Source organism: Dreissena polymorpha, chromosome 3 (assembly GCF_020536995.1).
Source record: "Dreissena polymorpha isolate Duluth1 chromosome 3, UMN_Dpol_1.0, whole genome shotgun sequence".
Classification (NCBI taxonomy): domain Eukaryota; kingdom Metazoa; phylum Mollusca; class Bivalvia; order Myida; family Dreissenidae; genus Dreissena; species Dreissena polymorpha.
In genome coordinates, this window is record NC_068357.1 from 121,034,410 (window position 1) to 121,052,602 (window position 18,193).

The 18,193-nt window shown below is 34.5% G+C and overlaps 3 protein-coding genes across 4 annotated transcripts in view; 2 read left to right on the forward strand and 1 right to left on the reverse strand.

Moving 5' to 3' along the window:
* Positions 1–5,140, forward strand: part of LOC127871242 (perlucin-like protein) — a 207,435-nt gene extending 202,295 nt beyond the window's left edge. Inside the window, exon 5 of the mRNA XM_052413991.1 lies at positions 5,106–5,140. The gene's annotated coding sequence lies outside the window, so the exon portion shown is untranslated. The remainder of the gene's footprint in view (positions 1–5,105) is intronic.
* Positions 1–18,193, forward strand: part of LOC127871243 (snaclec 1-like) — a 301,714-nt gene that overhangs the window by 102,537 nt on the left and 180,984 nt on the right. The gene's annotated exons all lie outside the window — the stretch shown is intronic.
* The window catches only part of LOC127871240 (leucine-rich repeat-containing protein 74A-like), a 317,610-nt gene that overhangs the window by 91,656 nt on the left and 207,761 nt on the right, over positions 1–18,193 (reverse strand). The gene's annotated exons all lie outside the window — the stretch shown is intronic.

The window sequence follows — 18,193 nt, forward strand, 5'->3', positions numbered from 1 at the left end:
AAAGCATAAACAGCAATGTTTATATACTTTTATTCCTCCATATACAAGATACGAATATTATTGTTTATTTTGAATTTGTATATGGTGTCAAAAATCAAAAGTGTTGTACACGGAACTTTCATTATGAATTTATATTCTTGGTGAGATAGTCATTTGATATCAGAAAAAATATTCCTTTAATATGATGGTGACTGCAAATTTTCTTTATATTAAGTTATCATTACCATTTTCATCATACTTTCTATGCTTTCAGAACTTCCAAAAAGCATGTTGTTTTTATTTTGTCTTCGTTATTTCTATGAAATAATAAGGATGATAAAAAGTGCACACAAAACTCGACCCGTGCGCTATGACACACACTTTATAAAGTTGAATGGCGTGTGTTCATTTCAAACTTGCGATTGATTTTCAAAAATGAATTGCGCGTTCAATTATGCAATAGCGAACATCTTCAGTGCCTTCAGCGCTTTGATTGGAATTTGTTACAAATAAGACAATATATGTCCCCAACCGTCCCAAGTTAACGCATATAAATCACTTATTGCCTTTAACAGCGCGACTGTAGTCAGCGTGCCTTTAATACATTGTGCAAACAAACAACTTCTAAAAATTAAACGGTGCTAAAACTAATTTGTTTTATTACACTTGACATGTCTCCTGCTGATTATTCGTATTTATTTCCCACAGAAATCTGAACAAAACACCAGTTCGCCAGAACCTACATATAAATTATGTGTTTCTCCGGGAAAACAAGACGTGTGATCTGAATGTGATCAGTATTTGTTAAAATAATATATCCAGTACGTACATATTTGAGAGAAAAACTATTAATAATCATGACCGTAAAATGGACAGGCAAACGCATATTATAAATAATAACAACGGTGTGAAATTTCCAAATCTTTGAATATATTACTACATATGAATACATTATTTACGGTCAGTTAATTTACTCACAAACTGTTCCTGGGAACGCATATTAAAGGGGCCTTTTCACAGATTTTGGCATATTTTGAAGTTTGTCATTAAATGCTTTATATTGATAAATGTAAACATTGGATCTAAAAAGCTCCAGTAAAAAATCAAGAATAAAATTAAAAAAAGGAAAAAAAAGTAGCCCGCAGTAGGGCTCGAACCAGTGACCCCTGGAGTCCTGGAGTAAAAACCAATTAGACCGCTCGGCCATCCTGCCAAGTATCTATAAGAGACGTATTTTATACTTTATATAAGCAATCTTCGTTTTTTCACAAAATTAAACGACAACAACAGAACTCTCCAAATTATTCAATCGTTTCACGTTGCAACGTTTGATAATTTTCAGGTTTTTAAATCGTCAAAAGATGCATATAATGGCTATATTAGAACATGGTAAATGTTCAGTATTACTGTTTCCTCACAAATATCATAACTTAACAGAAAATTTGCGAATCTGAAACAACTTTTTTCAATTTTGTCAATTTACCAAAACGTGAAGAGATCCCTTTAAGCAGTCAGAACTCAATGCACATACTTATGCCAGTAAGAGAAAAATTTCCTACGTGAATCAATTGTAGAGGGGGGAGGGCAGAAACAACTAATAACAATGGCCTACACAAGTCACGAAAATCAAACGGATTTGTAGAACAGCGCTCTACCAAACAAATAGAAGTGTTTAAATGTGCCTCTCCTGTTGATGAAACTTGAGGTTTCTCTATACACATTTTTTAAAACTATGTTTGCTTTATAGTAATTTATGTTTTAAATATTTCATCACCCACGCTGCATTACATTTTGAGCGATTCGCGACACAAGTCAAACATGTATTTGCTATTAAGAGCCATAACCCCGGCTTGAATTGAATCAATATATCAATTGGACGAATATCGCATGCTGGTTAAAGTTTTTATCACGTTTCATTCGGCTGGACAGTTTGAGTCGCGTTCGGCTAAAGTTAAGCATATCATTATTTAGATAAAAGACCCACAACTCCGGTTATGTAAATATGTTTATTAAAATATTCGTACTATATGTTTCACTAATTATTCTCTTGTTTATGTAGCGTAAATGAAACTAATGGAATACTTAAGTCTGATTGTTGCGTATACAGTTAAATCGTAAGCTCTCGGATTATATTGAACGTTGCTTATGAAATGCTTATAGCAGGTGACTGATTGTTTTCACAATTCAAGAAAATACATACAACTAAAACAAGTATTAAACTTTTAAACATGATGGCGTCACAAAGCCTTTGAACTGTCGATACAAAAACTTCGGGTTATAAAACCAATAGATGTCTACATTGTGTAAGAGAAATGCAGTATGTTATAATTATGTCAAGTTGTTTTCTAAATAAGCGCGTTTTATTTCGGTCGGCCGTGGGAAAAAGCGCAAGCGTTCACACAGAACTCGTATATCTTGGGTGAACCAATTCACTCATTCCAATTTAAAAGCGTTTTTATGTTTGCAAAGCACTAGAAATAAAACAAACACATGATTTTGATAGTGTGTTTAAAGAGGCAGTTAGAAAAGCGCAATTACAGTTTTATTTAACCAAAAACAAACATGATAACATTCAAAAAGCGGAGAAAAGCCTACCGATATGAAAATGTTGTATTAGTGTTTTGTAATATGTATGACTCAAAACAATTACAATAAAATATTGCTAACGAACACATATATCTTTAAGAGCATATACGGCATGTAACGTATACATGAGGTTTTGAATAATGAAATTTAAATTACTTTACACACGCGCTCCGAAGCATTTTAAATATGACAAGCAATGTATAAAAGCTAACTTCTAGATATACTATCTAATATAGATAATCTATATACATTTACCAGTTAAACTGTCGGTCAGCCGTTGAATCACTCACGTTTTAAATCATGCAATTAAATGCATGAATCAAACACAAACGAATTATGAATACAAACCCATTATGCGACGACTACTTCTTTGAAACGTTGATGCGCCTTTAATCTAAATCTGCAAAAATGACTAAAAACATATGCTTTGCGAATACAGGCTTAGTTAACTCTGTTGTATTGATGCAGATTCCAATAGATGTATTGACCTTATAACATGCAGACATTTGCAATACGAGGTGTATGCAAAGACAACATAATATGTTGTAAACTTTATAATTGTATTTAATGCGTAATATTGTATAAGTACGTGTAGTTATAAATTCTGGACCAGGCATGACGCCCACCAAGCTTTTAAACCGGTGTAAAAGCCGTGTACTTTGTATTTACGTTGCATTCCCCATACCTATTCGAAGACATTCAGTGTTAGTGTTTAGTTATTTTGTATTATATTGTATGTTTTATCGAATGTACAACCATTAATTGATATTTGCCTTATACTAATGTCATTTGGATGGTCACAAGACTAAAGACATAACGTTTTGGACGCTTCATGTTTTCTATCATGTGTGTTACTTTATAATTACCATCGACAGGAGGCGCTGTGTGTTCAGACGGTTTCTGTCGCCACTCAGACGGATGTTACCGTACAGTGGCCCTAAATGTCGCGTGGATAGAGGCCATGGTAAGGACATCAATGATTCACTCAATTTCGCTATGTAACTTTATCCGTCTGTTGTGATAGACGCTCGTTCAACTTATGACAAAACACGATTGTGTACGTAAATGTGTCATGCGTGAAAGCAAAGAAATCGAGATCGGCAAAATCACTTATCAGTATGCATGAATACATCGCCCCTTGGTGCAAAAAGATGTGCCAATGAAATTAAATGGCACATGGTGCCTTTTTGCACCAATGGGGCGATATTTTAATAGCGTGGTGATGAATATTTCCATACTTTACATCTTTGGTGACATATTCAATGTAATTAATATACATAGTATGCCATCAGTTAAATCCCTTTCCAACAAATATTTTCGAAAAAACAAACTTGGCAGAAACCGTTTTCTTATAGAAACAATGTTATCCGATGTACAGAACTCGGAATTGAATCGGTAAAAGTAGTTAGAGAATCGGCGTGAACCCCCTTTCAAACTTAAAAGTAAATCAAATGCCTCTCTAAATCAATTTTACATTTCATTACATTTAGTTCAATTTCACAGTATACTGAATTATTTTCACTGGTCTTTCGGCTCCAAAAAATAACAACATTTCGAAGTCTATCGAACATTAAGTGTATCAGCGCTGTTCCGGGTCGGCATCATATAAACTCTATATATAATCACATCTACAGTGCGGGTTGCCGGTAACAACAGTTGAATGTCTACGTCATAATAAACGAACATTGCCGATCATAAGTATTTAAATGAAGAGTGGGATATATTTAGAATACTTCTGATCATGTTTATTATTATTATTATTAAGCCAGTCGTACTGCGAGGTGTTGGGAGGGCATCTCCTCTCCCCTGTGTCCCAGTCCATGGCAGCTGTGGCAGAGGGCGCTCTACGTAGAATGAAAGGTAGAGTAGATACATATATGCATTGTGAACAAAGATTATTTTATAATAAGCAACAAGATTGGAACAATGGTACCAGATTATGTATTTTACAAGGTTTCTAATTCAAAATATACTTCTGCTTTTGCGGAAACCAATACCTTTATGACACTTAAGACTTGTTCTTTTGCCAAGCACACTCTTCCCTGGCAAGTTCTGGCTTGACATCACGGATCTGTTGAACCCCAAGGACTGGAAGAGGATGAGCGACAAGAAGGCGCTCAACTTCACCAAATAGGAAACCACTTCTGGTACTGGAACCTCGGAGGACGGCGCCCGGTATTGCGTGTACATGTCCGAATCTCTGGCCTACAGATGAGTGTCCGTTTCCTGCGAGGAGAAGATGAACTTTCTCTGCAATCCTGCCGGGCAAGCAATGTAAGTCAGTTAGCACCAGGCAATTCTTTGTAAAACGTTTATACTAATAGTTTTCACCTCATTATTTAGTCAGCATTGTCCAATGGTTACTTTCCTATAACTGCTGTGCGAAGTTTGAAATGATTTCCAAAAGCTTATATTTATTAAACATTCAATTTAAATCAACAAGCTAACGTCACACGTTTGAGTCTACATTTTACGTTAATTCTTACCGTAAATATCAAATAAAAGTGTGTTTTTTTCTTGAAATGTGTTTTTTTTTGCAGCCTTCCACCAACAACAGAAAGATACCCTATTGGAACCACCAGTGTCTGCAAGATACAGCACGGATATTATCAGTGGGTGCAGGAGCAGATGTATGAATACAATGATGTCAGTCTGCGGGATGTTGATTGCTGAACGATGGTATTTCAACAACGTCAGTCAAACGGTGTATGATTTATTTGATATATTGCTGTGGCTGTGGATTAAGTATTTGTTTTTCTTATATTACAACTAGTCAGTAAAACATAATGAATTAATATATGATGTTGGTTGTGGTTGATACATGATTGTTTATAATTTTGCAATTACTGTTCACGCTTTCGCTTGTTTCAGTTGATGGTGCATTTGCATGATGAGAACGCTACAAAATCATGCTTGTTGTCGTTAAGAACATCTGAGGGCGACTCCATGCCTAATGCGGCGATTAAGTTTCCACCAATGTATTTATACATTGATTAAAACAAATAAATATTGAGATGTGCTCTGTGAAAAAGGGGTTTAATGCATGTGCGTAAAGTGTCATCCCATATTAGCTAATGCAGTCCGCACAGGCTAATCAGCAATTACACTTTCGCTGTTATGATATGAGTCATGTTCTGACAAAACTGGGCTTAATGCATGTGCGTAAAGTGTCGTCCCAGATTAGCCTGTGCAGTCCGCACAGGCTAATCAGGGACGACACTTTCCGCTTAAATGGTATTTTTACGTTTAAAGGAAGTCCCTTTTTACCGAAAATCTAATTTTAGGTGGAAAGTGTGGTCCCTGATTAGCCCGTGCGGACTGTACAGGCTAATCTGGGAAGACACTTTACCCACATGCATTAAACCCCTTTTTCACAGAGCACGGCTCATATCTAAAAAGGAATCATGGTATCAAAATGTGAAGAGTTCCAGAGAAATTGTTTGCCAAAGAACACGTGTTTTATTATGGAAATCACATTTATCCAGGCATAAAAACACACACATTAAAACATACCAGTATCCAATTGATGTGCACACACGAAAGGCATATCTTATGAACAACATCTTATGAGCTTTGAGTTTTCAATCAACAAAGTTTAATGAGCATGTTTAAGAGTGCCGATAGAATCCTTGAACAATAGTTGTTTTTATTTCAACATGATACTGATTACTATGTGTTATATATTTTCATTAAACGATATCAATCAATCACATTGACAAATACTCAAAGTTCTCTCAAATTGTAATCGTTATAATTCAAATTTAAATCAGGGCCAGAATCTAAAACCAAATATCGTTGTTTTTGAAACGACAATCTGTGTTGAAATAAATACATAGAAGGTATTCTCTAAATAAAATACAAGTGGACCAAGATGATCGGTAACGTGACCTCTCGGAACCCATAAAACAATTTGAACAATACGCAAGTTCATTTGTATTTTCATAATATTACTGTTTAAATATACTGGAATTATCGTTTGTTATTGAAAATAAATTACACTTTCACGTGTTTTTTTTTTTACTTTTCAATTCGATGTTACTTAATTTTTAAAAGGGTTTGTTCATTCAAGGAAGTAACATGAAGTTAATGCAGTCTCGAATGCATCAAAAGTGTATTCATATCGCATATCATTATCTGTGTATCGTGAAAAAAAATGCAATTCAAGGAATACGTTTTGTATTTTGACGGCGCTCTGTGAAAACCGGCTTAATGCATGTGTTTAAAGTGTCGTCCCAGATTGGCATGTGAAGTCCCGCAGCTAGAGGGACGACTCTATCCGCTTGGACAATATTTTCATTAACAAAAGATTTCTGCTCAACGAATATTTCCATAAAAGCGGATTGAGTCGTCCCTGATCATTATGTGTGGACTACATAGGCTAATCTGGGACGACACTTTACGCACAAGCTTTAAAAGAAAATAAAAATCAAATTTTCAATTGAAAATTAATAACTCCATGGTATAATATTACACGAGCAATATACTCGTCAAAAACGTAATGCATGTTATAAAATATCCAATCAGTATTGTTTGGTACTCTTTGGTTTTAAATAACGATCCAACTATCAAAGCCGGCTGTTAAAAACAACATTTAATACAGCTGTCAAAATGGTAAAAAGCATGCCTAAAACTATATATGAACGCATTGTCACTGTTATAATTTTGTCCGCCGTCTGTCGTCCGTCTCGTTTGGTCAATATTTATGTCGCGAACACTCTAGAGGCCGAAGATTGTAATCATGTGTTGATTCGCGTAAATATGCATACAAATCGAGGGGAATTAAATGGAATTAAATGGAATTATATGGAATTCGCCAAAAACATTTTGAGTAACGATTCCAGTTCTTTTAACACCCTTATTGCCAGTTGGCGGTGAAAGTTGTCTTATATGGCTCTGGGTCTAAAGCGAGCGCCCCTGGGTGATACCCTCTCCCATCTTTATTATCTTCCGCCAGAGTGTGTGTTTTGGCATTTATCAAAGTTAACTCAGCAGAAAAAAATCGCATCAAGACGCTCTGGTTGTAAGTCTATCAGGAGCAAATTCACGGGTAGAATTGTTAGTCTGAACACTGCGAACACATCAGCTTACAATTGAGATATGCTTTTTAACATAAATTTATACATTAACGTAACCCATATGTTCATACAATAGTAGGAGCATTATATTATATTTTTAACTGAATGATTACTTATGTTGCGATCGGATTCAGTTCATATTAAGAAATGTTGGACCTATCAAATCAATAACAATTATTGTAATACATATCTTTTTGAACACTTTCTGCTGTATATCTGTGTAATATAACAATTTAAAAACTCGCCAATTTAAAATGTTCTGAAGCAAAAAAAGGGGTTTTAATGGTTCCGGGAGACTCTTGATTTTAACACAATGGTTATCAGAGATTTTAAAATAAATCGATAATCCACTCAACGCACCACATTTTATTTTTATTAAATAAATGTCAATCTTTGTGTTTATCGTTTGAGAGCAAATCCGAAGATTCAACCTATCAAACAGGCACGAAATATCAAGGTCGCATGACATTGAAGCGCATATGTATTTTTTCAAACATGGTTAACACATGTTTGGTCATTTAAATTCAGAACTGTCAACGATTTAAGGCGGAGGAGTGTTCTGGAAGGGATTACTCATAAGTATGACTTGGTGTATTCTCTGATATAATTTCGAACTGTCAACGTTATTTATTACGATATATATATATGCTCAAACACAGTAAAGTATGATTTTTATAAACCAGTTTTAATATGCAAAAAAAGGCAAACTGCTGAAACAGAACAGAACACCCGACTTCTTCATTCTGTCTCTACGCCACATAAAGGTTAGCTGAAGATGGGAATAATTAGTCTAGTAGGAACGGAGGTCCACGGTGCATGACTGGAACCTTTTTTTTAAATATGCTGATGATGTTCTACATTGTCTTGGGTAAAAGAAAAGTTTTGTTTCCAATAAAAATGTTATGCCCACGGGGTCTAAATCCAAGATGGCCACCAAGATGGCCGACCAAAAACATAGGAAATGCCGTTTTTTCGAAAATGACACAAACAACATATATTTTCCATGATTTTGGTAAGCTTTTTAATTTAAACCATTGAGAACATATTATTCTTATTAAACAAATAAGTTTTATGGTGAAAAATTAAACATTGTATGTAAAAAAATGACTATATCAATGAAAAAAATGTAAAAAAAACATGTGTTTTTGTCCTTACAACATGTTTCAATTTGAATCGGAAAAACAGTTTAGATACAGTTATTATCCTTACTACATTTATACATACCTATGGGACTAAGGAATATAAATATATAATATTTCATGTGAATATTATAATATAAATGTGATTTGCAAGACAAGAACAGTGGGTGGGGTAAATTACAAATATAAAGAAAAATGCCTAATGTGCATATTGATATATTTTGAGATATACGAGTCTTGTTAACTTGTTATGTGAATGTATTTTGATCTTTTTGATACTTTTAAGCGTATGCACATTTTTATGCCCTCGTTAGGATGGCATATAGCAGTTGAACTGTCCGTCCATCCGTCCGTCCGTCCGTCCGTCCGTCTGTCCGTCCGAAAACTTTAACATTGGCCATAACTTTTGCAATATTGAAGATAGCAACTTGATATTTTGCGTGAATGTGTATCTCATGCAGCTGCACATTTTGAGTGGTGAAAGGTCATGGTCATCCTTCAAGGTTAAAGGTATCATAAAAAAAACAAGGGAAGTAACAAGCTTTAAAGGGAGGTACAGATCATTTTCCCAAGGGAAGTAATATTTTTTAAAGGGATATAATAATATTTTTTTTTTAAGCGGCGCAGTAGGGGGCATTGTGTTTCTGACAAACCCATTTCTTGTTTTTAAACATAAATTTCATGTTCTCTGTTTTATAATTGTAAAAATAAAGATACACATCACTTATCAACAAAGGGTATAAAATCTCTCACAATGAGCTCTAGTAGTATGAGGGGCTCACGCTTCATGATTCTAAGATTTTATTTGAAAATGCTGATGATAATCTACATTTTTGTATGGGTAAAACATTATTTTTGTACCCACGAAACTTATCGATCACATGGTTTCTAAAGCCAAGATGGCAGCCCATAAACCTATAAAGTACTATGTTTGCACGAATTGCGCAAACAACATCTAATTTCGACCGTTTTGGTAAGCTTTTTCATTAAGGAATGTATAACATATTATAAAGAAAAACTACAGCAATTAACTGGTTTTGATGAAATATATTACATGAATATATAATATGAAAACATGATTAAATACACGTTAAATTGGTACACAAAATGGTTGTTTTTGCGTAGGACATTTTGAAATATTACCTGAAAAGCTTTTTGGATGAAATTAACATGTCAACTGCATATATTAACCATAAAGAGACTTAGGAATAAAATGATATATTATTTTATGTGAATATCATCCATGATTATTATATACAAGAAAATAATAGTAGATGGGGCAAATGACAATCTGAAGAAAAAATGCCTAATGTGCATGTTGATATATTTTAAGAAAATAGAAAAAATTTTAACTTGTTATGTTCACGGATATATTAATTTATGTTCGTACTGATTAGTGCATGTACATTGCATGTAATTAGAAGCTAATTCCACTAACTCATAACAGTATTGTTAATAAAAATAGGAAAACAAGATCATATAATTGTATGCACATAGCTTACGCATTAAAATCCCTCAAATGAAAAACACTGTTGTAAGATGTCATTTAAATTATCCAATAAAACACATTGTTTCGAAACAAAGATTGTTATTTTTACACACACAAAATCTGCTTAAGATGTGCATTTCTTTTATTTTTTTGGGAGGGGGTGAGGGTAAAGTGTCAATGCTGTTTACTAAAACTGAAACACTGCATAATACACAATTGCGAGACAAACTCTTAGTCTTTCCTAAATTATGAAGTTTCTATATTGTTCTTGTAGCGTATATTTTCCTTTCTATGTGATTAAAGGAAACATGTTTCATTCAATTTAGTAAGTAGATTTAATCTAATTAAGTTGAGCAACCAAACTAGTTGGGCGTGTGTGTTTTTTGAAGTTATGAAGTCCTTTCGCGCCTGAGGCTGAATAATGTGTGGAACCGGAGTTTGTTCCATAACTTCTACTAAATTAACTCACTAGACTGTTCTTTTAAAATCAAATAGAAAACTAATAATAAATTGTAAACAACCATAATTAAAAAAATGTTGTTTGCCCTACAATTAACCGGTACCATTTCCTTCGCCATATCTCGCATTTCTCTGCTCCCTATGCAGTAACTAGGTGCTCAAAAACTTATTAACGGCCATTGATTTTTCCATGAAATTATTATTGTGACTAACTTGTTAACCCTTAAATATATATATTTCAATATGTTGCAAATCTGTTTTTGGTAAGTATTTGAAAATATTTGAAAAAAAGCATTGCTTTAAAATAAATAATGTGTTGGTACTTAAGTTTATCTTAACAGACGTTTATCTTAAAGATTTGAACAACCGTAGCCTGTCCAGCTGATCACACACAACAATGGTGTGCATTTACTCATTCTGATTACTATGAAAGTTGTTGATCACAGGCGCCGCCTCTCTTTAAATACACAAGCCAATTATACTTCCAAGGTGTCGGTAAGTTTGGGATTTTTTCATAATTCAGAAATCAATGAGATGAGTAGAGTGTTCTTGTTTATTTTTTAACATATGGCACTTTATTTGTAAAATCCGTCAATGTTTTGCGATTCAGTGAAGATTCCTTTATCTAAATAAATGCATAGAAATATGAAATTGCAACCCACCTATTACATCGGGATATACAATTTGTAACGTCAACAAAAAATGTGGTTTTTGGTCGATCCACAAGATATGTTTGCATTTTTTCCAAAAGACTAGCGCTTATAACCGGAGGAGGCACACATCATGTCCAATTTAACTGTGGTAAATTTGCATGTTTAAGATCATACTACTTATTCTACTTGTTATGTTTGAGCCGATTTTGGCATAAAGGTATTCCGAACAAAGTGTTTTGCCAACAATGCCTAAAATGATAATACCTTTATTGTCCCCTACCGGTGAAACCGGAGGGGACTTATGGTTTGCGCTCTGTGTGTCAGTCAGTCAGTCAGTCTGTCTGTCTGTCCGTCACATTTTTCTGGATCCTGCGATAACTTAAAAAATTCTTCATATTTTTTCATGAAACTTGCAACATGGATTGATGGCAATATGGACATTATGCACGTCATTTCATTTTGTTCCTACGTAAAAAATTGTGGTTGGTATGGCAACCAAAAAAATAATCTGAAAATGGTGGAATTTCTGACAATGGTGGAGCCGGTAGGGGACCATATTGCTTGACAATAGCCTTGTTCTTTATATTAGGTAACACAAGACAACATTACACAATGTCTGGCGTCTTCGTTCGAACGGGTGTTTATTGAATTGTATGCATAAACAAGACACTCATTTTCAAATACAGTCGATAAAACCATGACGCTTTATTTTAATACAGAATAAATTAAGCGAATTCTTATATAACAAATACTAGTACTCTCGAGTGGTTAATTGAGTATGCATATTTTGTAAAGCTTATTTCTTCGAGATAATTAACACTATTTAACAAATCATTGCCTATCCGATTATCAGTATATTTCTTCAAATGCTTCAATACATGAAATAGTGTGAGAAATGAGCTTCAATAATAATGCGGGGAAGGAGATACATGTAACAAACTTGTGGGAACGACTTATCCAGTCTAGGAAAGGAGTACCTATGCGGTGGTGACGACATAGCTGACTTACGGGAACAACTTAATAAGTCGTTTTAAATGATATATCTTACCCTAATGATTGAGATAACATACTCGTGGTAACGACCAATCAGAAAACACGCAGTGTGAAAAGCATTTTAACTGCATTAATACGTTAATGGAACAATTTATTTCTTTTTCACAAATTTTAATGCTGTTACCAAGAGTTAGCTCTGTTGTTCCCGCGACTTTCTAACTGATTTTCTTGAGCAAGATATCTTGATTTCACAAGTTAAACAGCCATAAGAACGATATATTGAGGCATTCTTATAACGTAAATAATAATAAAAAAACATACTCATGTCACATCTGTGCAGATGTACAAGATGGTCCAGAAAACGCGTACTTCATTGGCCGAGTTAATTGTTAGTTTGTGTTACCTTTTATTATCATCAACAACTTTTTAACAATAGACTTTATATATCACAAGGTTTGTGCATGAATTTAAACGTAATTAAAGGGAAAATCTGCCCCTAATCCCCCCCACTAAAAAAACACGAAATATATGGTAAATGTGCTTTACTATTGGTCTTAATTGAAAGAATGACGTTTGCACTCTATGATAAAACTATTTTTGCAATGTTGTTTTGTACTAATTACTCAATTATGATTTGCTTAATCGTGCCATGACCGTTTAAATAAGGTATGAAACTATTCGTGTAAGAGAGAAGTAGCATGTTTTTGTCATAAACAGTCTTATTAAAGAACAGATACATAACGTATTTATAAAATATTCGGGATTCAGTTATTGATTGTATATTGAACAGTCTTTTTTATTCAGGATGCTGACTTGGTTTGACTGTATGTATGTTCTGTATAATTATTTTTTGTTTTCTGTTCTTAGCGTCACCTCCTTGGAATAAGCTCCCGCTCTTTTGGAAAATGCAAACATATCTTGTAGGTCGGTAATAAACCAATGGCTAAGTTGATTCTACGATTTGAATGTCTTGAAAGTAACTGCTTGATGTCATTACTGATATAATTGGCTGGATTCTTTTCTTCACATAGGCAAAAAAGTGATCCCCTGCTTCGATGTTCATTATAACGTATAAAGGTCCGCATGTTTTCGACTGGTTTGTGATTCTTTGGTTCAAAACTACACTAGACCATAACTTTTAAAAAAATGCTCACATTTCCATATTGAAGGTGATTGTATGGTTTTGTACATTAAAATGTATGCAGAAATATTCGTAGAATTGCATTCAATTGCCTAATTTTAAATTATGAACACGATCTTATAAAAATAAAAACAACTTATTAAAAATAATCACTTTCAAGAGATTACAACATTAGATTTAATCTACTTACTTAATTGAATGAAATATGTTTCCTATAATCACAAAGAAAGGAAAGTTTATGTTACAAGAACAATATAGAAACTTCATAATTTAGTAAAGACTAAGAGTTTGTCTCGCAATTGTGTATTATGCAGTGTTTCAGTTTTAGTAAACAGCATTGACACTTTACCCTCATCCCCTCCCAAAAAATAAAAGAAATACACATCTTAAGCAGATTTTTTTTGTGTAAAAATAACAATCTTTGTTTCGAAACAATGTGTTTTATTGGATAATTTAAATGACATCTTACAACAGTGTTTTTCATTTGAGGGATTTTAATGCGTAAGCTATATGCATACAAGTACATGTATATGATATTGTTTTCCTATTTTTATTAACAATACTGTTATGAGTTGGTGGAATCAGCTTCTTATTACATGCAATGTACATGCACTCATCAGTACGAAAATAAATTAATATATCCGTGAACATAACAAGTTTAAAAATTTATATTTTCTTAAAATATATCAACATGCACATTCGGCATTTTTTCTTCAGATTGTCATTTGCCCCATCTACTATTATTTTCTTGTATATAATAATCATGGATGATATTCACATAAAATTATATATCATTTTATTCCTAAGACTCTTTATGGTTTTTATATGCAGTTGACATGTTAATTTCATCCAAAAAGCTTTTCAGGTAATACTTGAAAATGTCCCACGCAAAAACAAACATTTTGTGTACCAATTTAACGTGTATTTGATCATGTTTTAATATAATATATTCATGTTATATATTTCATCAAAACCAGTTAATAGCTGTAGTTTTTTAAATAATATGTTATACATTCCTTAAATTAAAAAGCTAACCAAAACGGTCGAAATTAGATGTTGTTTGCGCAATTCGTGCAAACACAGTATTTTATAAATTTATGGGCTGCCATCTTGGAAGCCATCTTTGCTTTAGAAACCATGTGATCAATAAGTTTCGTGAGTACAAAAATAATTGTTTACCTCAAACAATGTAGATTATCATCAGCATTTTCAAATAAAATCATAGAATCATCCAGCGTTAGCCCTTGATACTGCTAGAGCTCAATGTGAGAGATTGTATACCCTTTGTAGATAAATGATTTTTATCTTAATTTTATAATAAAAAGAACATGAAATGTATGTTTAAAAACAAGAAATGTGTTTGTAAGAAACACAATGCCCCCTACTGCGCCGTTTTTTAATTATTATTATATCCGTTTAAAAAAATTACTTCCCTTGTGAACATGATCTGTACCTCTCTTTAAATCCCGAGGCATATCAAACCTCACTATTTAGATAACGATAATCAGTCCGCGCAACCATTTAACATGGAGAATATCCTGCGACGGCTTACTCTTCGACGAGTGGACACCATAACCAAGACAGCGTGCTCCACGTCATGTCACTATGTCACCGAGAGGACACGATAACCAGCAAAGATAGCTCCGTGTCGCGATGTCATCGAAAGGACACCATACCCAGCACAGCTAGCTCCAAGTCATGTAAAGATGTCACCAAGAGAACACCATAACCCGAACATCTAGCTCCACGTCGTGTACATATGTCCCGAGAGAACACCATAACCCGCACAGCTAGCTCCATGTCGTGTACATATGTCACCAAGAGAACACCATAACCCGCACAGCTAGCTCCATTTCGTGTACATATGTCACCAAGAGAACACCATAACCCGCACAGCTAGCTCCATGTCGTGTCACTTAGTCACGGAGAGGACACCATAACCATCACAGCTAGCTCCATGTTGTGACACTAAGTCACCGAAAGGATACCATACCAGCACAGCTAGCTTCTCGTCATGTCAGGATGTCACAGAGAGGAAGAAATAACCAGCACAGCTAGCTCAACGTCGAGTAACGATGTCACCGAGATGACACCAAAACCAGCACAGCTAGCTCCATGTTATGTCACGATATCACTGAGAGGACACCATAAACAGCTCAGCTAGCTCCACGTAATTTCAAGAGGTCACAGAGAGGACACCAAAACCAGCAGAGCTAGCTCCACGTAATTTCAAGAGGTCACAGAGAGGACACCAAAACCAGCAGAGCTAGCTCCACGTAATTTCAAGAGGTCATAGAGAGGACACCAAAACCAGCAGAGCTAGCTCCACGTAATTTCAAGAGGTCACAGAGAGGACAACATAACCAGCACAACTGGCTCCACGTAATTTCAAGATGTCACAGAGAGGACACCATAACCAGCACAGCTAGCTCCATATCATGTCACGATGTCGCCGAGAGGAAACAATTAAAAGCACAGCTAGCTGCACGTCATGTCACAATGTAACCGAGATGAAACAATTACCAGCACAGCTAGCTGCACGTCATGTCACAATGTCACCGAGAGGACACTAACCAGCACAACTTGCCGCACGTCATGTAACTAAGTCACAGAGAGGACACCCTAACCAGCACAACTAGCTCCACGTCATGTCACGATGTCACAGAGAGGACACCATAACCAACACAGCTAGCTCCACGTCATGTCATGGCGATCAATCCTGTTAAACTCAGCATATCAAATTTGTTTTCTAAACAATTTGCGATGCGTTCCTGAAGGACATTACCGTCAAGTAAATGTTATGAACAGATCAGTATCTATTTTCCTACTGGTTATGGTGTTCTTGCAGAAATTCTTATGAAATTTCATTATTTTAGACTCGCTCTGGGAAAACCGGGCTTATTGCATGTACACACAGGCTTATCAGGGACGATACTTTCAGCTTTTATGATCATTGTTTGTTTGAAGAAGTCTCTTCTTAGCAAAAATCTAGTTCAGACGAAAAGTGTCGTCACTGGTTAGCCTGTGCGGTATGGACAGGCTGATCTTGGACGACACTTTACGCTCATACATTCAGCAAAGTTTTTACCAGAACGATGTTTATATAAACACAATTGTATTACTACTAGTTCTTATGTTATCCTGATGATGTATTTTATCTAAATATGCCATTGTCGTGCTTTTGAAAAAGGTACTTCGACGTCAAGCATGTACTAATGTGATAGGCAGCCTGCCCACAAGCAAATTATCTCGCTGACATTTTTAAATAGGCTTGTCCTTATTTAAAGAGATGTAAGATGTAAGAAATAAAGACTGTTTGAAATACTATTATGTATAACTAAAGCAGATGAATTATTAATCACACACATAATATACACAGTTTAGCCGTTGTGGTGTTAATGTTGTGATCTATGGTCATGTCAAAGTGTGTGGACTTTGCTTCGTTTCTTTTACCCTTTACATGCTAAGCTTTTTTTATTTTCAAGGAATAAAATAAAATTGCCCGCTCAAATATTGATACATGGGATTGCATGTAAGCAAATCAATGTGTCACTTTCTACTTGAACGTTATTGTTGAAGTTGTGCTCAAATCAGTGTCGGTTTGATTGCAACGGTAAACGTTATTAATTTGTCAAAGTATCTAATACCTATTGTTGAACAATCATAAAGACACTGCTGAACTCAGTTCCTGTGCAAACAGAATCTCTGTCTTAACCGAACGGGTTTGTCGGTCCGGATTCGTGTCGGTGTATTGTCATTTATAAAACCCTAATATACTCGGGCATACTTGAACACCTAACGATTTTATTTACGACGTTGATCTATATTAACATTACAGCGACTATAAACGACTTTTTGATTGTTTTTCCATACAAATAACACGTTGATAAATTTTAAAAAATAGAAAAACAGATGAGAAGAAGTAGTTCCAGAAAATGATAGAAACGCAAGTTTTATTTCATCGCAAATAATGTTCTGCTGTACCGCAAAAAAAACACTGCTCGTTAATACATATTACGTTTTAGTCTTGATTGGCTTGCTCCGGAATATCGTGAATCTATGGCAGAATGACATTTAGACAAATATGGACTAAGAAACTCAAGTCAATCATTTCGAGAGCAACATATATGTTATAACGCTCTATAACATCAATGGGCGTTTCTGGCGATTGATGTTTAAATTTGTTTAGATTAACTTAATGCAGACAATTTCATATTTGCCTGTCATATTAATACACGTATGTTTAAATATGCCGTATTATAAGTATTACAATTAATTGCCTTTCATAAACATCTCATGTGTTTAACGTCAATATAAATGATAGCATAGCGATGACGATTACTTGTCTACTATTGTATAGTCGGGTAATGCACAATTAAAACACGCCATAACCTTACAAACATAAATACAATATTTCAAAATATTTATATTCATTTTCATTGCAGACAAATACATAGTGGCAAAATACAAATAATATAAAACTCACCAGATGGGTAGATTACAAACACACAATAATATTAGACTGAAACAAGTATGTCTTTCGGCAGGATGGGAGCAAAGCAAAAAATTGTCAGCAATTTGCAATAAATTTCCCTAGGATTTAGGAACTGACCAATACAAATATTGTATATTTGCTAACTCTCGTTCTCACTGGACAAAGCAAGTATGACATCACAGTA